Here is a 27746-nt window from a genome sequence, read left to right as displayed (position 1 = left end):
CAGGCTGCTTGAGTGTTTTCTAACCTTCCATTCTGAGTCTGCTCAGATTGTCAATGCCATGTTTCCTGTAAGCAGCAAAAGTGTGGGCTTTTGTTACCTCATCCATTCATCAACTCTGTGCTCTTTGATGAGAGAGTTTAGGCCATTGACATTTGGAAAGATTATGACATGCAAGAGTTTAGACCATTTTTCTATAAGAATTCAGGTCAAATTAGCAATTTGACATTTTTTAAGAAGCAGCCATTCATTATCCCATGAGGTGCTGGTTTGGATTCCACAAATACCTCCATATGTTCTTCATCTAGTAATGTTTCTTCGCTGACTTTAGAGTAAAATGTTCTCTCTGCAGCTTCTTTTGCTATTCTGATATATTGTTCCTTTCTGTTCTCATAATTAAAGTTCCATTTAAGAAATGATGTGAATTTTGTTATTTCCCTTGTGTTGAGACTGTTCTTCTCTCTTGGCACTTTTTATAGTTCCTCTCTTTGTTCCTGACTTTTTGATTCCACTGTGTCTTGGCTTTTCTGTTGTAGTTTATTTGTTGGCTCTCTTTAGCCACCAGGGTCTGAGCACAAGTCTTTCTTGGCAGATTGAAGAAGCTCCCCACCAGCCATTTCCCCCTTTCTCTTCCTCATCGCCTTTTGGAATCCCTATAATTTGGAGATCACACATTGTTTCTATTGTTCATTAAATATTCTAGATTTCTTCTCCAAAGCTACATTTAATAATTCAGAGACATACACAAGGGAAAGTTTGTTAGATGCTGCAAGTTAAATCTGGGAATTGTGGCAAAGGCCAGAAAGCCCAGTTTCTCTTCTTGTGCCCAAAGGCTGACAACTTCATTTTCCAGGCTTCTGTACAAAGGGTTGGGCAGTTTCCATAGCACGCTCCCTTTCAGGTGGCATGGTAATGTTCAAGCTATACAGTTGTGGTTTTAAGAACTGCAGCCAGCAACCTGATACTCCCGTCCTCTCTTAAAGATCACTTTTCTCCCCTTCTCAGTTGTTATAAACCAAGAAAACAAAATGCTGTCAACTTACCCATAATAGACACAGTACCAAAAGATTGTGTTTGACACTTTTCCCTGATATCTGGGATGGCCTGCATTATGAGTTTATCTAAGCATTGAATAAGAGTTCAATACTAGTTTGGCTCAATCTCTGGTACCCCATATGATGCCCAGAGAGTGCCAGAGTGATTCCTGAACACAGACCCAGGAGTAAGTCCTGAGCATTACAGGGCATGACCCAAACCACCCCCCCTAAAAAAAATTAAAAAATAAGGAATCACCAAAATAAGAGACTTATAAGCCATGGGTTGATCCACACTAGTTAAGATCTGTGGGATGAAGTAGTCGGTGACTATTCTGAGTGCTATCGAACTCCCATACAGGGCTTATCCTGCACAGGCATCGTTCCATGTGCTGAAAGGAAGAGTATCAAGCTGAACAGCTTCCACTGATGTGTAGATGACCAGGTCTCTACCCCCTAAGAAGCAGAAGGAGTAGTTTCCTTCTTCCTGAAAGGAACTACTCAAAGAAGATAGACAGGGAGTGTGTGAGGTGGCTCATTAAAGAAATTTTCATAAATAGAAACCCTTTATCCCATTGGTCTTGTCTGATTTAATGGGCATTCCATTAGCATTGTGCCCTCAATGAGAGAGGACTGGATATGTAGCCCTCTGGGCAACCATGGAGAGTCAGAAGTTACAGGGTGAGCAAACAGCTCAGGAGAGGAGCACTCATTCTGGGTTACTTCAGGTGCTAATGACCCCACCTGGGACACAGAACTTTGTTTTGTGGACTGAACTAACTTCAAGTTGTCGTGGACAGCATGTGAGAATAGCACCTGACCAGCAGATGTCTCAGGATGAAGATCTTCATATTACCGTTCAAGGAAGCACATGTCTGTAGGCTGACTGTTCAGTGTGATGTTCATCACAGCTTCTCATCATCTGTTCCTTACTGCAAGCCGCCTACTGTCTTCTATTTGCTGTCTGTTCCTCACCACCTATCAGTCTCCAGGTGTTGGTGTATGTTTACTGATTGCTTCTCTGTTTCTGCTCCCTGCTTGGTTATATCTTATGCCAGTGAGTTTTTCTGTAGGATAACCAATCCGAGGTCTCAATTATCTGCCCCCCTGGCCTCTCTTCCTTAGAAATGATACTTTAGTTATAATTTGTATGATTATGTGGAATAAAAAGAACATACAAGATACCAAATACACACATTTTATACCATGTTAATAACTGATAATATTAATAAGACACTACAAGGGAATGGAAAGTGACATGAAGCTGAGAATATTATAAGAAGTCAAGAAGGATCTTTAAAGAAAATTACATAAGAATAGAGCATATAGCAAATTGAGTAAGAAATAATATCTAGGAGAAGGTGACACCAGCTAAAGAAAACCGAATAGAGAAATCTCTGAAGAAAAGCGGCATTAACTATGATAGAAACAAAAGAAATCAACTGTAGGTATAAGCATTAGTGCCAGAGAGTTGAAAGGTGCTATGGGCCGTGATGAGGTCTTTGGGTTTTCCTTTTTTTTGCTTTTTGGGTCACACCCAGTGATGCTCAGGGGTTACTCCTGACTCATGCACTCAGGAATTACTTCTGGCAGTGCTCGGGAGACCATATGGGATTCTGGGAATTGAACCTGGGTCGACCATATGCAAGGCAAACACCCTATCCACTGTTCTATCACTCCAGTCCTTGTCTTTGGGTTTTCCTCTCAGTATTACTAGAGAATTTGAGTAAAGGACAATTTCTGAGTTATGCTGCAAAGGAATCACTCATGCTACCAAAACAAAAAAGAACAAATTAATAAGAACAGAGATGGGATATAATTTAGGAGACCATTGGTATTGCTTAAGTAAATGATGATACCAGAAGCTTGAAATTAGTATGGTAGTTACAATGTTAGTTAAAAAAGTGAAGGATTTCTGGATAAGGTTTAAAGAGACAGACTGACAGTACATGTTAAGCCATAGCCTTGCCTGCACCTTATCAGGATTTTATCCACAGCACCAAGTGTTTGTCCCCCTCCCAGACTCCTCCCCAGCATCAAGGTACAACCTGGAGGCCCTGAGCAGGCTGGGTGTGGCCCTGGTGGGAACGTGGAGATCTAGGAAAATCACCCTCAGGCCACAGAGATGAGTCTGTTAAGAATTACTAGGCTTGGTGCCCACTTGGGAGAATCCCCAAAGGAGTTTAAAGAAAATTCCAGGACTTGCTGATGAACAGGAGTCAAATGGGGTGGGCAAAAATAAAAATTATTTTTAGGCATATAGTTTGATGAAGTAAGAGGTACCATTATCTGCCTAAGAAAGACTGAAGAAGGAACAGGTTGGGGTTAAGGGACCTCCAGAGAAACAAAAAAGTGCCAAAATTCCCTCCAGAAATCTAATCCAAATTGTGATTAAAGTTGTGAATACATTAGTGGTAAACTAAAAGTGAAAACGAAGGTCTTTTATAGAGATGTGGAATCCAGTTCTACAAACGATAGTTTAAAGCTGCTATTTTGGAATAAGTATAGAAAGAAACAAAATGGCCACATTTCTGGAAGATCCAGAGGGGTTGGAAAATAAAAAGAAGTTTTGGAAGCAAGCAGAAAATAAATTCCAGATGGTTTCTTCAGAGCCAAGAAAATTTAATGTTTTAGAGAGAATGATCCATATTTTTCAAATGGCACTGAGATGTAGGCTGAAAATTAGCAACTTAGCAAAACTATAAGATCCTTCGTGACAAAGGAGTTTAGCATCCAAACTAATTGAACTGGTAAAGAGAAAAGAGATTGATGCATAACTCTTTCACTCGGTCTCTCTGTCCTTTACAAATGTCTCTGATAGGTGTTAGACACTGGTGTTAGGCATTTTTATGAGCATGCACAAGTTATCAATACCTGCTTCTTAGAAGTTTTGATTACTTTACCTACAAAATTTCTTAAATCTTAATGTTAAGTAAAGCATCATAGATGCCAATTCTTGTGTAATGCTCACTGATCTTTCTCTCTCACTAACTAATGCTCTCCCTTCTCTCTTAGGGAGGGTACGACATGGGGAAGTGCTGGCCCCAAGGTCACTAGCAACCTGGGGGGGGGGGGGTGCTGGCATCGAACCTGACTTCAGAGATGTTTGGCATGTACTCTACCATCACAGCAAAAATGGTTTTCAACAAACACCCAAGCACCATTGGAGATGATTTCAGATTCTCAGGTAATGGTTGAAATGTTTTCTATTTATCTACAATTTCTCCCTGTTCATTTGTCTTCATGGAATTCTGGTTCACTTTCATTTTTCTGAAAAATTCCTACTTATCACACTTAAGTGTGGCTTTGAATTTTTTTTTTATTGTGTGTTAGCAGCATTGAAAAAAAAGTCCAGAGTGTTATAAATCCTGTCTCTTCCAGCAGGGTATTTCTTGAAATATGTTGAGTAACTTTTGAATATGTAGATACCATCTCTTCTTTATTTATCTATTCTTATTTTTTTATTGGCCCTGCCGAGTCAGGTTCAGTTCCTCCGTCCCTCTCGGAGAGCCCAACAAGCTACCAAGAGTACCTTGCCTGTATGGCAAAGCCTGGTAAGCTACCCGTGATATGATCATTATGCCAAACACACTAACAAGAAGTCTCACGATGGAGACATTACTGGTGCCCGCTAGAGCAAATCGATGAATAACGGGAAGACAGTGCTACAGTGCATCCTTCAAAATCCCTCACCCATTTAAGCCACAGTACTCAGAAAAAATAAATAATAAAATATCTGCAACTAGATTTCTTTGAAGTTTTTATTGTTGATAAAATCCCAGGTAGTTTATAAGTTTCTTTAGTCCATCTACTTTAGTAGACTGAGTTGCATGTATATAAATATCGTGATAGCAATTTCTCCAAAAGGAACATGATTAATATTCTTCACAAAGCCAAGATAAAACCATGATTTTAAAATGAGGTTCTTCCTAATAATCCAAAGCATCTCTCTATTTTTGAAGGAAATATCTAAGTTGATTTTGCATTGGAATTCAATAAGGACCCAGCATCTGATAATATTGATGTCAGGAGTTGATTAATTTTGGTCTGGTTTAATAGTAAAATTTCCCCTCTAGTTTTATTTAGGCACCCAAAAGCCCAGTTACTTAATTCTATTCCATCCTAGAACAGGTAGTAGAAAAGCTTATATTTGTTGTAATTCTTTTAAATAAAAAATTCAGGGAAAATCATAGCCATTTATATGCTGGAGCTGAAATTTTTGCTTGGCACTAACCTTTCTAGTCTCATACTCCTTGATGCTTATATGCATCTTTTATGCCTTAACTCCATTCATGGGGAGAAAATGGCAGTTCAGTCTTTACTCAGAAAATTTATATTCCATCAAATACCAAAATCTTCAACAATTTAAAATAGTTTTCCAAGTCTGAAAGTTTCTTAGAGACAGCAACCTCAGGCATTAAAATTAAAAAGTAAGCTTTCTTTAGCCTAAATAATCGAACTTTTCAGTCACAAGGCTTCAGAAAGAGACTGAGAGTTACGTGAGGGGCAGGCTGAATATCCGCCGTGATGTACAGTCAGTTCCTGTGATCCTATCATCTGGCTCAGATGAATAGAAAGAAGGAAGTTAAGACAGTTGGAGCAAGAGGCAGTACAATGTAAACAGTAAGATCTTTGGATTTGACAATGGTTCTCATTCTGTTTTGCCATTTCTATAGGCCTTTTGTCAAATTAATAACAGTCTAGTTTCCCTTTGCAAAATAGGAATAATAACATGGCTCTAATTTTGTGAATAAAAAATGTCAATATCTGACTTAAGATTATGTCTTTGGTCTGGCATAGCACTTAGCTCGAAGCAAACTAAGAAATATTAACAGTTGTTATTATTGGAAGTATTTGATGAAATTGTGCAGGACCTTGTTGTACTTCTGTAGCCACCAGATCTTTGTAAAGGATGTGACTGTCCTCATAGCCTTCAACAATGTCCCCCGGTAACTGCTAAATTCCAAGTGACTAGTCGCTGAAAAATTGAGAATAAGTTTGATTACTTTCTTTTGTCTTCAGATTAGATGGCAAAAGGCAAAACACTCAGGCTAGTCTTTAAGTTCAATCTCAACGGATAATGCTCTGTAATAAGTCTTATCTAGTCTGGAAGAAACATATTTAAATCCTTAAACTACTTCTGTGAAACTTTATTGTTGATTAGACTTGTTGAGTAGAAAATAAGCCCACTAATAAAACTTTCTGGGTATCTTAGCCTCATTTTTAAAGAGACAATAAAATCAAATTTAAACAGAACACTGAGATATGAGTTAGATCCCCAGTTTATTATTTCATATCAGCAGCTATTAGCAGTATTAATAATATAAGATTATTACTATTATATAATAATAAAAATGTTGAAGTCAAGAGAATTTGGAGTCTTGCTGGGAACTATATGGCTCTAATGGTAAAAAATGATCATGCTATTATGTGTGGGTTTTAGAAGCTATTAACAGAATTTAAAATTCAGAACAAATAGTATATCACATGCATAGTCTGCATATTTTATTAATAATGGTCAAAACTTCAGTTTCAAGAAGCCAACAAAATTTGGAAAGAAGTAGAAATGTAAATATTTATAGTATACTGAAGTAGTTGTAAAATATGAATTTATATAATATATTATTGGTAAATTATTTATGGGGATTTTGAAATCAACCAAGTAATCATTTTGCGATAATCTCTACTTTTCAAACAGTAGATTTTCCAGATTTCTAATTACTGAAGCCGTGGTCATTAATTAGGCACTACTGGCATTCTTGTTTGAAATCTTGAGTTCATGCACACACACACACACACCCACACAGATGCGCGCGCACACATATATACTATATATAGTAGGATATATATAAAGGTAAAGGCCCTCCCGTTGATCGTCGATTTGCTCGAGCGGGCCCAGTAACGTCTCCATTGGAGACTTTGTTGTTACTGTGTCTGGCATATCCAATACTCTCGGCAGCTTGCCGGGCTCTCCGAGAGGGGCGGAGGAATCGAACTCGGGTCGGCCATGTTGGCCGCTTGTAAGGCGAACGCCCTACCCGCTGTGCTATCGCTCCAGCCCCCAGGATATATATAGATATAGATAAATGCATTCTATAGGCCTTATCCTCTATGTAACAGCTTCTACATAGCCTATGACGATAGCCAAATCAACCTAGATCTAAATGTGTATTATAGATTAAAATATCAATATGTAATAAAATAGGTAATTGTGATTAAATAATTTCTTCCGAGGTTAGACCATATTTCTTTACTAAAAAGTGATCTTTGAAGTTCAGAGGGATAGTGCAGCATGTAAAGCACGTACACAGAAACTGTAGTGAGCTCTGAGTATAACAAGGTTTGTCCTTAAAAACTAAAAAGCAGGATGGTCTGTGTCCAAATATTTGGAGGAAAGCCATTCAGTGTCTTTTGGTTTGAATTTGAGTCTCCCCATTCCAAGCCAATTGTCTAATAAGCCTAGACTGATTGAAACCCCCTTCCTTTGATTGATAATTATGATATCATTAATTGTTCTTCCTTCCATAAGAATAGGAGTAGAAATATATCTGTAGATTTATCTCACATTTAGGTTTGTCATGTTATTCTCATCTCAGCTACTCTGTTTTCAAATACTTGTGTATACAATAAACAAAAATATTTTCACAAAATTTTCATTTTATTTTGTATTATAGAATAGTAGTTCTTTCTAAATTTTGAACTTTGAAGAATGTGATCCGTCTGAAAATGCTTATTCAACCACCACCATTCTCAAAAGTTTTTCCTTAAAGGTACGTAAGTATAGCTGTCTACTCTACTTTGAAAACTTTTTACTTGTACATACAGTTTAACAACTGGATACTCATGAAGATTATCTACTATGTTTCTTTACAGAAAAACTGACTTAAAAGCCTGTATTTAGCTCAAAGTTGAAATTTATTGTGATAACTCTGTACGGCTAAATATTAATACTAGAATAGCTTTACAATTTATCTTAATTTTTTGCAAAAACAAAATAAAGTGCAGATATTTGCTCTTGGTATTTAAAATTCGCTGTATGGTTTTTGGAAAGAAAATCTGCAAACTTGTGAAATGACATACAGTTGAACAAGAAATTCATAGCTTGCTTAAAAGAATATCTTGGGCACTGTGGACATTGTGGACACTGTCTACACCAAAACTGTAAATGTTGACATCATTGAAACTACACTGCATAATATCTAATTTAGAAATAATAAATAATATTATTTAATAAATTATTTAATAAATAATATTATTTAATAAATAATATCTTATTTTAGAAATAAGAAAGATACTAAGGAATGCCAGAGGTTCATATTTGATTTCCAGTATCACTTGGTTTTGTAAGCAAGAAGAAGCCCCGAGCACAAAGCCAGATACACAGACACTGAGCACCACTAGGTATGGTCCCAAAACAAACAAAACTTCTAGTCCTGATCCGCAGAATGGTCTAGAAAAGTAGAGTATGTATTTTGTAATAGAGCATTACTAATAAAGAGGCCCTTTGGATTACAACCTCAGTAGACAGCATTGTCCAAATGCTTAAGCACAAAGACCCATATAGGACAATGAATTCTAGTATGGATATTTCAATGCAACCTTAGTCATTTAAAAGGAACAAGAAAAGGGGCTATCTCTTCCAGCCTATGTTCTTCCTTCCACACGTACCTTGCTTGCTTGTCCCTATGGATGTTTGCTTGCTTATCCACTCTGAGAAAGTTTGTGTTCACTCTTGAACACATTTCCCCTCATTCTCTCCTCACGTCCTTTAGTGCAAATTTCATTCCATAAAAAATACCTTCATTTACTAAAAATAAACCACTACACTCTTGCTGTCTTATGTAATTTTTGTTTTATTTATTTTTAGTGTTCAACTTGCACACAGCTAATCCAGGTTCTATCCCCTGCACCCCATATCATCCCTAAAACTTTGATATCAGGAATGATACCTGAGCACAGAGCCAGAAGTAAGGCTGCAGTACAGCCATGTATGGCCCAAATCCAATAAAATAATACAAGTAAAGTAAAAGTCACTACCTTCAGCTGTTTAGATATAAAGGTTTAGTGAAGAACTAAGCATTAAAATGCAAATAAGTCATATATGCATACAAATTTAATATTAGTACTCAGTAATGACAAGCACATTCTTTTCAAATAAATTACAAATCTCTGAAATATTTTGTTAAATAACCAAAATAGCCCATTGTCATGTTTACCTTTGCAATCACGTAAAAGAAATAGTAGAAAAAATTAGAAGAAATTTCTATAGAACATAGTTCTATTTATTCAGTGAAAACATATAATATGCATTAAAGTAGATCGCAAAAGTTAATGTTTGGTACTGTGACTAAATAGTCCTCCTTCCCCCCATTTTGTATTACTTAGAGGTGTAGTCATGCCTCAAAACCATTAAAAGTGGGAGGACAGGGACAAGTTGGCCAAGTAGGAAAAATCAACATATGCGTGTCTCTTCTGCAGTGACAGCCAACCCACACTGAAACTGGGATTAATCTGTACAGTAATCAACCTGAATTCCTAACAAATGAAGCCTCCCCTAGGGACAAAGGACAACAATCAGAGAGCAGCAGATGCTTTGCAAAATAGATTCACAGCTCACCGTGGGGCCAGGTGAGCACAGTGTGTAAGATGCTTTCCTTGCACGCAGCTAACCCAGAGTAACTCCCTAGCACCTCACATGGCCCCTGAACCCACCAGGGGAGCCCCCTAAGCTGAGACAGGAGTAAGCCTGGACCTCCCCAAGGTTTGACTCAAAAATGAAAAAAGAAAAGGAGGCAATGAACTGCCACTGGCAGACATTTCTAAGGCAAACACATGTCTTGAACAGGGAAGTTCACACCAATTTCCAGAACTCCAGTCCGACTGTCCCATTTCTTCAAAACTAGACTGTGAGGCAGGAAACCATATGGTTCTACCACAGAATCAAGTCTTCGGCACCCAATATTGGCAAATCCCCACAGCCTGGCTTGATGGCACAGCTGGTGAACTGGAGATGTAGATTCCCCTTCATCACTGCTGAACGGGAAGGAGCATTCCTGGACTTCACCAATCCCTGGGAAGTGGCTCAGCTCTCTGGAGACTAAAATGATTGTCAAAACTATCTAGTTAGGGCACACACAAAGGAACACCCCTGCCTATCCACACCGAAATTTAGCAGGCAAACATCACTGTACAGCCAGAACAATCCCACAGATCTCCTACTGCTTTTAGCCAGGTAGCAAAGGTGCCCCACTGCTGTGGTCCCCCAGGCTGCCCTACAGCCAGCCAGCATGGGAGGGCATGCTTCACAGCCACAAGAACTAAGGGTAGCCTCCTTTCAAGTGCACGACCAGCCCACTGGACTTCAAAGCTGCAGCTCTGTGGAGACTCACTGGGACCTGAGTGGCCACATAGGTGAACGAACAGGAACAGCATCACCGCCAGGCACTCGCAAGCACAACCCTCCAGTCTCCTGGAGTCACTTAAGGGAATGACCCTGAATCAGGATTTCATGGAGACCCAGCTCTAATGTTGGCTGAGCTGAGAGATCAAGAGAAACTCTGGGAAAAGCCTGGCCAGAGCAATAATACAGCAGGGAGGGTGTTTGCCTTAGATGTGGCTGACCTGAGTTCGATACCCTGCATCCCATAGGGTCCTCTGCCACTGAGAATAATTCCTGACTGTGGAGCCAGGGATAATCCTGTCATGACCAAATTCAAAACTGCAATTTGGGGCTGGGGGAAAAGTAGAGTGGGTGAGGCATTTGCCTTGCAGATGGCTAACCCGGGTTTCGTTTTTGTTTTGTTTTGTTTTGTTTCCTGTCTGAAATTATTTTATTTTATTTTCCTGTGTTTAATTGATTTACTGTGAGTTACAGTTACAAAGATTTATGTTAGAGCTTTGGTTATACAATCATCAAACACCCATCCCTTCACCAGTGCACATTTTCCACCACCAAAATCCCCAGTATCCCCTGCCATTCCACCTCTTCCCCTGCCTGCGTGGTAGACAATTTCCACAATAATCTCTACTTTGGTTACATTCACTATTTTGGCGCCAGTCCACCACCACTCAAGCCTGCCGAGAAGGCAGAATTGTTTTGTATTGCTTGTTATGGATAGCATATCATGTTGTGACCGCACGCTCTAGGAATTCTAAAATTTCAATAATTAGGGTATGGAGAGATCTCTGCATCCAGCTGCTCGGTTCCAAGATTCGTGTGTGTGTCTCTGGATCATGACCGTGTAGGAGCTTAAGAAGTCGGTGGCCCTTTGTGGGCGTCATCTCAGAGTCCCATCGGGGCGGGGGAAGGAGAGGGGTGGGCCCCTCCCCTGGCCCCTGAGGCCTTGCATTTGCCACCACTGCCACCACATACCTGGAGGTTTCATTGAGTTCTAGAAGATGACAGCCACCAGGGATTCCTAGGAAGCAGGCGGAGGGAGGGCATCTGCTCCGGTCCAGAGTGGCCCAGCGAAAGTGCAAAGTCCAAAGGCATCTCTGCAGTGAGCTGCTCAGTTCTGAGACCCGTGTGTGCGTCTGTCAATCCGGGTTTGTTCCCCAGCATCCCATCCGGTCCTCAGAGCACCATCAGGGATGACTCCTGAGTGCAGAGGCAGAAGTGCCCCCCTACCTCCTCAGAACCTTAGCCTTTTCTTCCAAATCACCTTGTGGTTCATTGTGGGATTTCTCCCCCCACAAGGGTGTCCCTTAACGTGACTCTCTCTGGGTCTGCCCTCCATTCTGTTCAATCTCAAGGGGGATTCTGTGATTGTTTTTTGTCTTGGTGTAGGTTTTGCTATGGGCACAGGAGAATGCTGAACCAGGTTCTGCCCATTTAGCTACCTTGACCATTTTGATTTTTTTAGCAGAATCCTGCAGAATGTCTCCCTCTCATATATTTTCCATTGTAGCACTGCAGCACTGTCCTCCCATTGTTCATCAATTTACTCAAGTGGGCCCAGTAATGTCTCCATTGTGAGACTTGTTACTGTGTTTGGCATATACCACAGGTAGCTTGCCAGGCTTTTTCCGTGCGAGTGAGATACTCTCGGTAGCTTGTGGGGATCTCTGAGAGGGGTGGAAGAATCAAACTTGGGTTGGCCAGGTTGGCTGCATGCAAGGCAAATGCCCTACCTGCTGTGCTATCGCTCCATTGTCCTATAAAAAAAATCATGAAATATTTGGCAACATAATATGTTTTGAATAATTGTAAGCAACGCCCATCAGTTATTTAAGCAGTTAAGGAGCAGGATCCTGGAAGTCTCCAGGTGTCTCAGCACCATCTGGGCTGCTTTGCAGTAGAGGGTCTTGTCAGCAATGGCAAAGCCCTAACAGGCTGTAAATGCTGGTGAGCCCAAGCTGGAGGGTAGCCCAAATCAGACAGTAAAAATGACAGTAAAATGTATTATTCACTTCACTGATGGCCTTAATGGAAATATAGTGCCCGTGTCAATATCCACAAAGAACCTGTAACTATGCCCAGAAAAATTACACAAATTTGAATATCCAGAAGCTTCTGAATCTCCTCAAAATTAGCAAGAAAATCACAGTTTGTACATCATTGTAATTCTACAAATAAAAAATCTTTGAACATTATCTTAAGTCAAACAAACAAGACAGAATTTAAAACAGAAACATAAAATAAAATACAAGAAATTTTAGGTTAAGTCTTTAGAGCAACTCTGCAGTGTAGGTGTTTATGAGAGATGTTATCAAGGGAAATCTTAAGGTCTCTGTCTGAGAGACATGAACACACAGTGGGCCAAGGGCTAGACAGTTTATCTTAGAGAACAAGCTGTCTCCAAAGGACACTGGACACGTGAGTGGCCACCACAATGGCACGGATGTGGCTTCAGTGAGGTGCCCTAGGAAGCTCAGAGAAACAGGGTGTCCCAGGATGTGCCAGCAGGGACGCCTCGAGTGTCCCAGGGGAAGCTTGGAACACAGTACGTTCACCAGCATCTTATTTACACTAGTATTCGAATGTACATATATATGCATACAGATACACATATATGTACATTTTATATGCATTACAGCTGACACAATCTTAGCTCATTCTATAATTTAAAAAATAATAGCTCAAAGAAGAAATATTTTTTGTGAAACTATTCTTTTAGAGAACATTCCACCAATGTAAAGGTTGTTTTTCACTGCTGAATTTAATGAGAAAATTTAATTTCCTTTCTTATCTATTTCCCTGAATATCACTAATGTCGGCTCTATTTAATATTCTGTTTGTTTCAGTCTTTAAAAGGTTTTGCCTGGCTTTCATTTCTATTTAAATAATCATAATAAGAAACAAATGATACTTTATAAGTTCTCTTGAGAAATAACTTTTCTAGAAACAAACTATAGAAATCATTCTCTTCAAATGATGGGGCATATTCTTGCAGGCAAGGTCTTAGATGAATCCAGTGGGGTCCAGACTATGCCGGCACGTAGAGAGTCTTTCTTTTTCTCTATGTCTTGGGCTAAATTGTTCTTTTCACAATCATTCACATACTTCAAGTTCAAAGCTCCCTTTTCTTTGGTAGAGAGGCTAGAGCAGGTCAGGTTCTTGGTTTGCATGCAGACAACCCAGTTCCTATCCCAGCATTTCATATGGTCTCCCAAGTCTCACCGGGAGTGATTCCTCAGGCAGGGCTGGAAGTACCCCCTGGTAGAAAAATAGCATAAGTGGTGAAATCATGAAGGAAATGCATAGTGTCACTGATTCTCCAAATCCAGGTCAGTAACGAGTAAAGCTCGGTGAACTCACAAACAAGGACAATGATAAACTAAAAATGCTGGTCCAATTGATTAACTTTAGGTTTTTTAATCAAAAAAGTAAATAGATAATTATGATAATAAAAGAATGGTAGTCTGCCTGTTCTAAAAATAAACATGAAAGTAGACGAGAAACCATATAGTTTACACCATTAGATGTGTTGCCCTAGTTTGCAGCCAAATCAAATTTACGTATATAAATATATATAAATATAAATACATATTATATACAGTATATATACAAATACACATATGCATTTACAATAATTGTGTTGTTGGCATAAAATCACATAAAAACATGTGGTTGTAGAGGTGTAAAATTAATATAGTAGTTTTGTGAGGTAAAATATGATGTCACTAATCTTTTAATCAATTTAAAACAATATCTTCTTTTTTTTTCTTTTTCTTTTTTGCTTTTTGGGTCACGCCAGATGATGCTCAGGGGTTACTCCTGGCTCTGCACTCAGAAAGTACTCCTGGCGGTGTTCGGGGGACCGTATGGGATGCTGGGAATCGAACTAGGGTTGGCCAAATGCAAGGCCCGAGCCGCTATGTTATCACTCCAGCCCCAATACCTTATTTTTCTATGGGTAAAGTTCACAATTTAAAAATAAAATTAGGGACTACTTGCGTTTATCTCCTTTTGGCTTCTCCTCTGTGAATTTCACAGAAAATTAAGATACAAGTAGAATATGGCAAGGTAAAAATATAAATTCTTTGTTAGCCAGTAAACTACAATTTATATATTGTGAAAGATATTAGATGTTTGGAGCTTTCTTTACATTCTTGACCTCTTATCAAAAACTGATAATAGTACATTCTCTGTTAGTATGATTCTGCACTGATCTTTTTAAAACATACTGTCACACTGTCGCTGTCCTCCCATTGTTCATCAATTTGCTCTAGCGGGCCCAGTAACATTATGAAATTTATTACTGTGTTTGGCATATCGAATACACCACGGGGAGCTTGCCAGGCTTTGTCATGCGGGCGAGATACTCTCGGTAACTTGCCAGGCTCCCCGAGAGGGATAGAGGAATCGAACTCGGGTTGTCCATGTTGACTGCATGCAAGGCAAACACCTTACCTGCTGTGCTATCACTCCAACCTTTTAAAATATAATCACAGTGGCAACGAAATGAACAGAGTCTTTCTCAAAGAAGAAATCCGAATGACTAAAAGGCATATGATAAAATGCTCTACATCATTAATTATCAGGAAGATGCAGATCAAAACAACAATGAGATATCATTTCACACTCCAGAGATTGGCCCACATTCAAAAGAACAAAAGCAACTTGTGTTGGCGCAGATGTGGCGAGAAAGGAACCCTCCTTCACTGCTGGTGGGAACGCTGACTGGTTCAACCCTTTTGAAAAACAGTATGGACGACTCTCAAAAAATTAGAAATTGAGCTCCCATTTGTCCCAGCAATACCACTCCTGGAAATATACCCCAGAGAGGCTAAAAAGTATAGTCGAAGTGACATCTGCACTTGTTTGTTCATTGCAGCACTGTTTACAATAGCTAGTATATGGAAAAAACCTAAATGCCCAAGAACAGATGACTGGTTAAAGAAACTTTGGTACATCTACACAATGGAGTACTATGTAGCAGTTAGAAAAAATGAAGTCATGAGATTTACATACAAGTGGTACTACATGGAAAATATTATGCTAAGCGAAATGAGTCAGAAAGAGAGGGACAGACATATAAAGATTGCATTCATCTAGGTAACATAAAGTAACAAAATAAGAGACTAACACTCAAGAACAGCTGTGATAAATACCAGGTTGTTCACTCCATGGCTTAGAAGCCAGCTGCACACTCTAGGGGTAAGGGCAGCTCAGATAGAGAAGGGAGCACCAAATAAAGGGTGCTGGGAAGATCTGCCCAGGATGGGAGATGCCTGCTGAAAGTAGTCTATGGACCGAACATGATTGCCACCCAGTTTCTCTTCTGCAGACCACAGCACCCAAAACCAGAGATAGAACAAAAGGGAGTGCACTGCCACAGAGGCAGGATGGGTTGGGGGCTGGGGGGCTGGGAGGGATACTGGTAATGGTGGGGGTGGAGAATGGGCACTGGTGGTGGGATGGGTACTCGATCATTGTATAACTGAAACCCAAGCACAACAACTTGTAAGTCTACAACTGTTCCTCATGGTGTTTCACTAATAATAAAAATAAATAAATAAAATAAAATAATTAAAAATTTAAAAATTAAAAATAATTTTTAAAAAAGATAGTATAGCAGGCAAGGCTCTTGCTTTGTGCTTGCCAACCTGAGTTCAATTGCTAACACCAAGTCTGGTCCCGGAGCACCACCAGGAGTAATCCCAGGGCACAGAGCCAGGAGTAAGCCCCACACACTGCCAGGTACAGTCCAAAACTAAAGGATCATTTTACAACCATTTTTGTTCTAATTATTTGATAGCTTCTTGAATCACTCCTTTACATTAATAGGCCCTCCCGTTGATCGTCGATTTGCTCGAGCGGGCCCAGTAACGTCTCCATTGGAGACTTTGTTGTTACTGTGTCTGGCATATCGAATACTCTCGGTAGCTTGCCGGGCTCTCCGAGAGGGGCGGAGGAATCGAACTCGGGTCGGCCATGTTGGCCGCTTGTAAGGCGAACGCCCTACCGCTGTGCTATCGCTCCAGCCCTTTACATTAATATTGTCATTAATTAAGCAGAATAATTAAAACACCGAGGGTTGCATAACATTTAAGCAGGTCTCTTCTTTTTCTTAATGAATAGAAATTCACCTCATATGTATGATATAGCCAGTGATAGCAGGTTTAGTGTTCTCTGCCCTGTTAGAGCTTCCTTTCAGTTCATGCGTAGGGAGGAGCATTGGCCCCTGGAGGTCCTGGCTCTGCTGCCTGTTCCAAAACACCCGGAGAGAGGGACTGGATAGAAAGCAGACCTGGTTTTGTCATCTTAACCCCAAAAGAGCATTGATAACCGGAATTATGGTGAGTCACACAATAGGGATATATTGCAGGAATATTAGTGAAGTATCAGGCCTTGTCCCACCTCTCCAAAGCCCTATTTCTGTGTAACTGAAATTTCATGCTTTCAGAACTCCACTGCATGGAAACCAGAATGGAAATCCCATTGCAAGGAAGCAATTGAATTTTGCCTAGGGTGGGATAAAAACTGCTATATATATTACGGGTCCCTGTATTTCACCCACCTATTAAATACTGTGTGTGACATACATAGATGTCCAATAATTATTTAATGAAAACATCATCTCACAAATGAAACATGATCTATATAAAGGCCATAATTTTAGCTGTAATGGACATTATATATATTGTTAAAATATGGAAATTTTCTATCGTTTTTTTAACCAATATCTAACATAAAGTTCTGGTACATGAAATCAAATGAAAGAAAATAAATAATCAGATGAAAATTATACTCATGTGACTAAAAAATATATTTGAATGGCATAGATTTTAGTTGTAAGCTAGATTGTTAGTAAAATAAGTGCACTTTATTCAAAGGACAGATCCGCCCTTATTTTTTTTTAATGTAGGAGTACTGCTATTTATTCAGCCATTGATTAAACTGATTGAATTGGGCATGAACTCCACATTACTTTTTTTTAATTATTAAATATCCATGGGATAGACCATTACAAAGCTGTTCATAATCGGGTTTCAGTCATACAATGATCCAGCACCCATCCCTCCACCAGTGTACATTTCCCACCACCAATGTCCTCTGTTTCCTTACCACAATCCCCTAGCACCCCAACCCCAAACCCCAGCCTCTCTCTTTGGGAAGCACTTTCCTTCTTGTTCTCTCTCTCGCCTTTTTCTTTTGTGCATCATGGTTGGCAGTACAGTTGCTAAGAGGTTATGGTGTTTGTTCAGGGCATTCATTGGGACAGTAAGGCTGGAGTAGCTTTTCAATTCAGGTGGCTGCTTTGAGGTGTGGATGTGACTGCCAAGGCTTTTGGAAGAGATTTACTTATGGGTCTCTGACGCAAGGCCGGTAGTAGAGCTTATATGGTGGTGCTGGAGTTGGTTGATGGGGGTGACTGCCAGTGTTTCCAGTAGTATTAGGAAGTGGGGAGAGGTAGCCCACCCCAACTCTGAGAAAGCCTGGAGATTTTGGTCACAAAACCCTCATAACGGAATTTTCAGCAGATTATATCTTGGTGAGCAGATTATACTGTCAGGAGACTGTAGAGTCAGGCCGGGGACGTGGCGGTGATTTTGGATTGGCAAACGGTTGCCAGGGGCTCTGCTTGGGTGGGCACTAGGAGAACCCAGCCCCCTCCAATTTACCTTGGTCTGTTCATCCATGTGCAGGTCTAAGATTAACTGCACTTTTGATCTCTTTTGAAATTTATCTACGGGTCTCTGAAATAAGGCCAATAATGAGCTTGTATAGATGGGTCAGAGGTGGTTTGTGGACGTGGTTCCCTCATACCTGAATTTTAATTTCTTGATAGAAGGAGAAGGAAGGACTTTTAGGGGCTGAAGCAATAGCGCACTGGTAGAGTGTTTGCTTTGTGTGTGGTCGGCCCGGCTGAGCCGGGTTCGATTCCTCCGCCCCTCTTGGAGAGCCCGGCAAGCTTCTGAGAGTATCTCGCTCACACAGCAAAGCCTGGCAAGCTCCCCGTGAACATATTCGATATGCCAAACACAGAAACAACAAGTCTCACAATGGAGACATTACTGGGCCCGCTCTAGCAAATTGATAAACAACGGGAGGACAGTGACAGTGACAGTGATTTCTTGGTAATTTTGGCCCCAAGTTGCTGGGGTCTGGCCAAAGGCACAGCAGCAATTTTAAAGTATCAGAAAACCGGAGGCACCATCAGGCTGCTGATGCATTTGCCCCGCAGGTACAGGTTGACCTGCTGGCGGCACCACACTCCCAGATCTGCCCTTACTTTTAAAAGGATGATAGATAAGGTTTGGGAAAAGGAAAATTGTGTATTTTTTCTCCAACTCTAAGTTCTCATGAAAAATAATGAATGTTAAAATATATATCTGTTGTTATAATGTGACTTAAACAAAGGCATAACCTCATCTATGACTAAATGGATATTAGCTTGATCATGAGATGCATCTGATATATATTTAAAAATAGTATATATAAAAATTAATCAGAAATTAATAATTATTATTGTAATTTAATAAGACAGTATGAAAGATTATTGATAAGCCGTGTGTCTTACATGAAACGGAGAGGAACTGAAATTGTTCAAAAACACCTGGGCAGTGAAACAGGCACATTTAGAGCAGAACTAGAAAATATCATTTTTGACATTTTGGCTTGACACGCTGGGGAAGCACCTACTGAGATGTGGACTTGGTTTCCCAGCAGGAAGAAAGCAGAGCTAACTGCTGGCACTAGTGTAGGGGACACTCATGGATTCACTTCCAAAACTTGGGGCAGGAGGGCAGTCCCTGTGGTCTTCTGGGGGACAAAACCCCAGCCCAGGAGACCTGACAAATCCAAGGCCCCTCAAATGCTGAAGAGAGAACTAAAGCCTGTAGAGTTTCCATTGGGGGGAAGGATGGATCCACACTCTGCTGTGCTCAGTGGTTGTTCCCGACTCTGTCCTCAGACCTACTCAAGCAGGCAGTCAGTAAACCACACACAAGGCTAGCATCTGACCCCCTAGCCAGCGTCTCACCCCGTAACATCTCTCTGTCCACTCCTACAGTGTTCCTTAGGGATCGAGAAGAACAAAATAGTCAATTAAATGTTCAAATTCTTGCACCAAAACCAAAACCATCTTCTGGACATAACTAAGCAGTGAAGGAGGAACTTCGTGTAAACATTACTAGAGTAATCATCTTACATGAGTGGTAACTGTGTCAATTTTTGATTACAAGTATGGATTATTATTTTTATTCATCCAATAGCTATCAGGAAATATTGTCATTTCCATCATATACGTTAAGAAAGGAGGTTTGAGCAGTTACAGAACTCACAAAATTTTCAAAGTCATATAGCAAATTATCAGTTCAGTTTGCTTTCCAGTATAGACCAACTGACAATAAATGCCACACTGAACAGCCTACATTAGCCTAAACACTGTTTAAATTTATTTCAGTCTGTGTTTCAGAACTCTCTGCAGAAAGATTGGGCTCCTTACATGTAGCATTCCCATTTTTACACATAAGAATGGGATAGGAACCAGAGGGAATTAGATAGCAAAGTATAGACCTTTGACAGTGGCACAGAACTGTTTAGCAATGTTTAGTAATGTTTTCGTACAAAGATTTCACTCTGTGATTACAAAAAATAGGATTTATACTCTTTTATTTCTTAATAACTTTCCTATTACAACTCTATGAATGCACATCCACAAAAAAGGTACAAATAATTCAAAATAAATCTGAAAATACATTTTTAAAATACTGTAAAACAAAACTGGAAAGAAATTTATTTATAGGACTGATTCAACATGTCTTATTTATCCACCTCCATACATTTTCATTTTAACCATCTGCAATTCTATTTCTAGAATACTTAATTGCATTTTTCTATTTGCAAAAATCTACAGGGAAGTTATTTAATTTAAAAACAAATTGTAATAATCCTTTAGTGTATGTTTAATTTCTTTAGTTATATCATTATATATGCAAATAACATAAATGAATAAATAAATTATAGATACCCTTAATCCTAAAAGCATTAGTTAATGAGTATTTTCTATATTTGCATAGTACTAAACAGCTGGTTAAAAACTCAGCTTTTCAGTTAATCCTTTGGAATTATTTCCACAAATTACTGATATGTGATCATTCCTAAATTTTGGAAGAAAAGGGTAGATGTACTCCAGGATTTATTTTATTCTTTTCCTGGGCACAGACCTTGGGTGTATATGACAGCTAACTTTGCAGCTGTATGGGTCAGGTGACAGTTTCTGGTCATGGAACGTGAGTGAATACCTTTGTGCCATGCAAGGACTTGACTGTAAGCACCCTTAAGTACTAACAGACTTCCAAAAGGTATCGAAGAAACCTCCCCAAGATGTTTCACCTCTGCATGTGTATTATTCTGAGCAAAGGTCGAATAAGGTTCTGCTATTTAAAAAAAAAAAGTATTTCCACTCCCTTTCCTACGTAGCAAAAAAAAATTGGGAGTGATACCCAGGGTTAGGTTTGTCTTCAGAAATAACATTTCTCTGGGGAAAGTCGTCTGTTCCTTTTGTTCTCTGAGTCATGACATCATTATGTTAGCTCATTTCTTAATTAAGATTGATATGATATAATATGATAGTACAATATATATTCTTGTAACCATAGGTTGAAGAGATCATTTTAAATGCAGTAAGCCAGGAGGACAAATACAATTATCACACTTCTAGTGGTATATAGGATCATAGTTTGAGAGAATGAAATATATTAAAGGGGTGTTTCCTAGATCACCCTTGACCCCAGAATACGTGGAGGAGGACAGAGAGTATGAAAAGGGGGGGGGAGTAAGAGGATATAGATTTGAAGCAACAGGGGCGTGGACCAAGGAGACCAGGGTACCTGGGCGATGTGGAAGAGTGGTGTAGCTGTACAACCAAACCACACAGTCAACAATACTGAAAACCTGGGATGCAAACGAAAGCAACCAAAATTAACCATGTACTTCCCATGGGCCTAAGTGGCAGTGCGGTGGGTAAGGGGCTTGCTTTGCACCTGGGCAATCCGGATAGATCACTGGCATCCCCTTGAGCCCTGCCAGCTGTGATTCCCAAGTGCAGGAGTCTTAAATTTCACAGGATGTGGCCCCAAAACAAAACAAACAAAAAATTGTGCTTGCCATGGTCCCATGCCCCATAGTCCTTGGGGGCAGGAAGGCGGTGACCTGGGGATGCAGAAGGAGGGACCCTGACACTGGTGCTAAACTATTGGACGCCTAAAACTCAACTATGAATAACTTTGTAAATCCAAGTGCTTTTATAAAATAAAAAATATTGCATACATGTGTATATACATGTATATTTATTCTTTGTTCTTTTGATTTAGCATTTATGCCCATGTAGATTTTCCTCACATGCATCATTCAATATCTCCTTTTCTCCACTAATTTGTCTCTGAGTTTGATTGCTTGGCCAGACTGAGGAAATCCAAGGGGTTAGTGGCTGGATAGTTTCCACCAAAACTACCTTTCTGCATGTTTTCTTCTTTTAGCTATTTATAGTAGAGACCAGAAACAACTCCCCAAGGCAAAGCTGGAAGTCACATATCACAATAGTACAGTGAATAGACTTCTGATTTTTATTCTTTCTGTAGTACAAAAACAGAGAGCTTTCTACATCCGACCTGTGAGTTTCTTATCACAAAAAGCAAGGATTTCTAAACAATAAAAGTTGTATTGTTAATTAAGCCTTTCTATGTTGAGTTGAATTTCATTGTCTAGGTTACTCTAACCGATGATTAAACATTGTCTGGTCTTGTACAGAGATTTACCTTGGGTTCAATTTCTTCAAAGACTTGCATTCTGTAGCTGTCCATATAAGGTCCACTCTGGTCATCCTGGGAAAAGCTTACCTCATTTAAACAGCACCTCTGGGCCACATGAATGGGTCTCACTGGACTGTCATGGGAAGTGTGGAGAAGAGAGGCCTTAGAGGCCAAAACTCATCAGCTTCTCTGAGCTAAGAAGCTGTCTCCCACAGCTTGCAAGCAGTGAGAGCGTGCTTGGTCACAAAGGCCAATGTTTTCCTGAAATCCTGACGTCTCCCCGGCAGCTTAGAGACTTAGAGGCCCTGCATGACATCCTACTTCAGTGGACATAGAGATCAGGAGAACCCAGGAAATGTTTCTTCCCCTGCATCAATCACGGTGGCAGAGGTTCTGCTGACTCTCAGAAATACCCGTGGCCAGCCTTATTACATCTACGTCCTACTTCTTCTTCCACACTGTCATCCTTTCTTCCCCACTAGCTTTTCTTCTCCTTGTGTGTCTGTTTCTCATAGCAACTGAATTATCACAGACCCCATAAGGGAGAAATAATATCTGCCATTTGTTACATGGGATGTGATATTTATGTTTTGGGAAAGATTGCTGCAAAGCATGCACAAACTGCACGGCTTAAATAGGAAATTTATTTTATCACCATTCAAGATCCAGGTTTGAGCAGGTTTGGCTTCCACAAGAGACGTTGACAGAAAATCTTTTTTTCTTGCCTCTCTCACTCGTTTTGAGTTTTCAGACTATAGTGTGCTCCTTGACTGTGCACGCAGAAACTGATCTCTGTCTACTACACACAGGATTTTCTCCTTGGCCTCAAATATTTATTTTAAGGACATCAGTCATATTCAGAAAGAAAACAAAAGAGAGAGAGAGAGAGATCAGTGAAGAGGGGTGGGGGCAGGTGAAGGATAACAGAGAGAAAGGAAGCTTATGGGTCTACTGGTCTTTTGACCATCTACTTCAGAGACATATCTGTCCGTTTCAACTCTTAGTGTTTTGATAGGATTTTTACTGGAAAAAATAGGGGTACTTCTCCGGTATAAAAAAATTCTGGATGACCACTGACCAAGAAAGTGGAAGCAATGATAAGCAAGAGGGACTACATTAAGCTCAGAAGATTCTGCACCTCAAAAGAAACGGTGTGTAAACTACAAAGATAGCCTGTAGAATGGGAAAAAATGATTTACCCAACACCCATTTGATAAAGGCTTAATATCAAATTTATATAAGGCACTTGTGGAACTTCACAAGAAAAGAACATCCAACCCCATTTAAAAAGTGGGGAGAGGAAATGAACAGAAATTTCCCCAAGGAAGAAATCCAAATGGCCAAAAGGCACATGAAAAATGCTCTTGATCACTAATCACCAGGCAGATGCAAATCAGAATAACAAGAAATGATCTCGCATCACAGAATGAGACCCATCATTAGAAGGGGTCTCATTCTCCTAACTCTGAAAGAGCCTTGAATATCCTCAGGGCTAGGACGAACAAGACGTTACTGGCGCCTGCTCGAGGCAATCGACGAATAACAGGATGGTCGTGATCGTGATCGATCTCGCATCACAGAGACTGGAACACATCCTAAAGTACAAGAGCACCCAGTACTGGCACAGATGTGGGGAGAAAGGGACTCTCCTTCATTGTTGGTGGGAGGCTGACTGGTTCAGTCCTTCTGGAAAACAAAGTGAGCATTACTCAAAAAACTAACAATTGAGCTCCATTTGGCAGAGTAATACCCCTCGTGGTGACCCAAACACATAGCAGAAAAGCTCTGCACTCCTATGTCCATCGTGGAACTATTCACATTAGCCAGAATCTGGAAAAAAACAAGACCTTGAGAACACATGATTGAATATAGAAACAATGGCACATCTACACAATGAAATACTATGAAGCCATTAGGAAAAATGAAGTTAAAAAGTTGCTTATAAATGGATGTACATGGAGAATATCACGCTGAATGAAGCAAGTCACAAAGAGAGGAACATAAATAGAATGACTGCTTTCATTTGTGGGATATAAAATAGACTATTTAGTGTGAGACTAATATCCATGACCAGGGAGGACTGGTCAGCAGTTGGAAGCTTACCACAAGAGTGTTTGGGGGTCAAAGGGCAATTAGGAGAAGGTACCAGTATGACAAAAATAGTTGGAAATGATCATTTTGGACAAGAACTGAGTATTGAAAGCAGGTAAAGGCATATACCTGATAACTTTTCCCTATCTGTATGCAAAAGTAAGAGAGATAGAGAGAGACAGAGAGAGAAGAGACAGAGAGAAACAGAGAGACAGAGAGAAAGAGAGAGCCTGCCATTGAGACGGGGAGATGGGGCATGAGGCAGGAAGAAACCGGGGACATTGATTATGGGGGTGTTGGAAGATTATGGCTGAAACCCAAACATGAGCAACTTTGTAACTGTGTATCTCACTGTGCTTTACTTAAATATATTTATGTATGTATGTACATATATATATATATATACATATATATGTTAAAAACTTTTAATTCTGGATACACAAACTTCTACAACTGCCATATATAAAGAAGTTTTTTCTATTATAATAATTTTTAACTGGGTTTACATTAAAGTTACAGAACTGAATCACTTAATCACTTAACTTCCCGTTAGTCGTCGATTTCCTCGAGCGGGCGCCAGTAACGTCTCCATTTGTCCCTGCCGCATGCTAGTGTAGCCCAATGGCATCTGTTCGCTCCGGGAACATGAAGGGCCTCAAACCGATCGTTCATGATCTTGACGAAGAAGTCTGACCATCTGGTAGGTGGGCGGCCACGCGGTCTTTTGACATCCCGTGGAATCCAATCAGTAACAGCTCTAGTCCAGCGGTCGTCTTTAAATCTCATTACGTGACCAGCCCATCTGATTTTCGACACCTTGGAAAATGAGACAGCGTCCCTGATTCCTGATCTTCGACGGATGTCAGAACTCCGGATTTTTTCTCTCATTTGAGTGAAACGTGATATTCCAAGCATAGCTCTTTCAATTCTTCTTTGGGAGACCTGAATAGCGTTCTCATTCTGTTTGCATAGGGCCCAGGTCTCTGAGGCATATGTTAATGAAGGAAGAACAATGGAATCAAAGAGATGTGCCCGGAGCCGGAGGTTCTTCGTCCTCTTAGCTATTTCTTCGACGTTCTTGAAGGCGTTCCAAGCCGCTCTCTTCCTCCTGCGCAGCTCGGGTGCCAGGTCATTTGTCATGTTGACCTCTCGACCTAGGTACACATAGCTGTTGCATTCGGAGATGGTCGTTCCATTGAGAGCGAATGGGGCGTCAGGAACAAGGCTGTTTCTTATAAACATTGTCTTCGTAAGATTCAGCTGTAGTCCTACCTTTCCACACTCACGGTCAAAGTCGGCCAGCATTTGTGCCACTTGCCTGATGTTTGGTGTTATTAAAACAATGTCATCAGCAAAGCGGAGGTGGTGTAGTTGCCGACCATCTATCTTCACTCCCATTCCTTCCCATTCCAGTCGTCACATGATGTTCTCGAGGGTGGCACTGAAGAGTTTCGGTGAAATGGTATCACCCTGCCGCACCCCTCTCTTGACATCAACGATCACTTCTTTGTAGAATGGTGAGATCCTGGTAGTGAATCCGCAATACAGCTCACGGAGGATCTTGATGTATTGGGCTTGAATGCCCTGATTGGCTAGGGCTTCAATGACCGCTTCCATCTCAACAGAATCAAAGGCCTTCTTTAAATCAATGGACGTTAAAGAGAGCGGCATCTTGAACTCCCGAGAAACCTCAATGAGCTTGGTTATCGTGTGGATATGGTCAATGGTGCTGAATCCTTTGCAGAACCCTGCTTGCTCTCATGGTTGTCCTTCATCTAGTGTTCTGCCAATCCTATTTAGGATGACTCGAGTGAACAACTTGTAGATAACAGACAATAGGCAGATCGGGCGATAGTTGCCAATGTCATGGATGTCTCCCTTCTTGAACAGTAGTACGGTCCTGCTGGTTTTCCATTGGGATGGAAACTTGCATTCAGACAGGTAGCGAGTGAAGAGCCGAGCCAGTGTATTGATGAGTACTGACGGCAGGTTCTTCAGGTGTTCAGGTCTGACCTTGTCTGGGCCGGGTGCTGTTTGTTTCTTTACCGACGAAATGGCGTGTCGGATTTCGGAAGGGAGAACATTGGGAACGACATATCCATCCTGTGGAATTTGGTATGTCGGCAAGTGGACATGGCTATCGAAGAGATTTGAGTAGAAGTCATGGATAATCTTCTCAATTGCCGTTCTGGAGGATGTTATGGATCCATCAGGACATTGGAGGGCAGTCATCTTGGTCTTATAGTTGGCAAAGGACAGGCGGGCGTTACGAATACTTTTCCCGGCTTCTGCCGCATCTACCAGTACTTCTGCTCTTCTCTCTTTGAGGTCTTCCTTGATCGCATCTCTGCATTGCTTTGCGAGCTCGGACGTTAGCTTGCGGTTGCCTGAGGCATGCGCCAAACCACGCTGGCGAATTAGCTCAAGAGTTTTGGAAGATAGGCAATTTTTTGTGGCTATCTCTCTCTTGGCGTTCCTCGCACATTCATGGAGGTGCTGAACCAGTCAATCGTATTCCTCGTCAATGTTGTCAAGAATGGCATCTTCCCATGTTGCCCCAATAGTACCAAAAAGTTCCCAGTTGGTGGTCATTCTGGGAGTTCTCTTTTTGAACTTTGCAGCCCTTTCTCCCTGCTCTGTGAAGTAGAATTTTGCACGAAGGAGACGGTGGTCCGATCCCGTTCGAAATTTTGGGACAACAGCGATATCAGTCAGGCAAAACTGTCAATTGAATATGATGTGGTCTATTTCATTGTGGAATCGTCCACCGGGAGACTCCCATGTCCATCGTTTAGATTCTGCCTTCTGGAACTGTGAGTTACCATGAATGGTCTTGGTCGACATGATGAACTCAGACAGTCTCTCACCCTGTTCTTCCATTCTAGGCCATGGGTTCCGATGTGAAGTTCTTCAGCTGATCTTCTCGGTCCTATCTTGGCATTAAAATCACCCACAATGATCTTGTAGAAGGTGTGGTCTTCTTTATAGAACTTCTCTAGCTCCATGTAGAACTTCTCGATTTCTCTTTCATCATAATGAGATGTTGGTGCGTAGACAAAGAAGATAGAAACTGCAGGCAGTGAGCCACATCTATTCAAATGTAAACGTCCAATTTGGGTTGTTAGGTATTCGAATGAATCAATGCTCTTGGCCAAGTTTGTGTTGACAAAGACACCGACGCCTCCAACACCTCTTTTATCTCATGTTCGGAGGAACAATTCTTCTCCAGTGTCGAAAACGGCATGGTGAGATTGGTGCCTTCTTGTCTCGGTCAGACCAATGATGTCGTACTTGATCATTTGCGCTTGTACCATCAGGTCCTCGATGGATGCATCTGATGCTAGCGTACGTGCATTGAAAGTACAGACGATCATTTTTGTCTTCCTTCGTAGTGGCAGCCTAGGTTGGCCTTGAGATTTTGTC

Source organism: Sorex fumeus, unplaced genomic scaffold (genome assembly GCF_029834395.1).
Source record: "Sorex fumeus unplaced genomic scaffold, SorFum_2.1 ptg000136l, whole genome shotgun sequence".
Classification (NCBI taxonomy): domain Eukaryota; kingdom Metazoa; phylum Chordata; class Mammalia; order Eulipotyphla; family Soricidae; genus Sorex; species Sorex fumeus.
The sequence above is the reverse complement of the archived record's forward strand: the minus strand, read 5'-3'. Positions refer to the sequence as shown.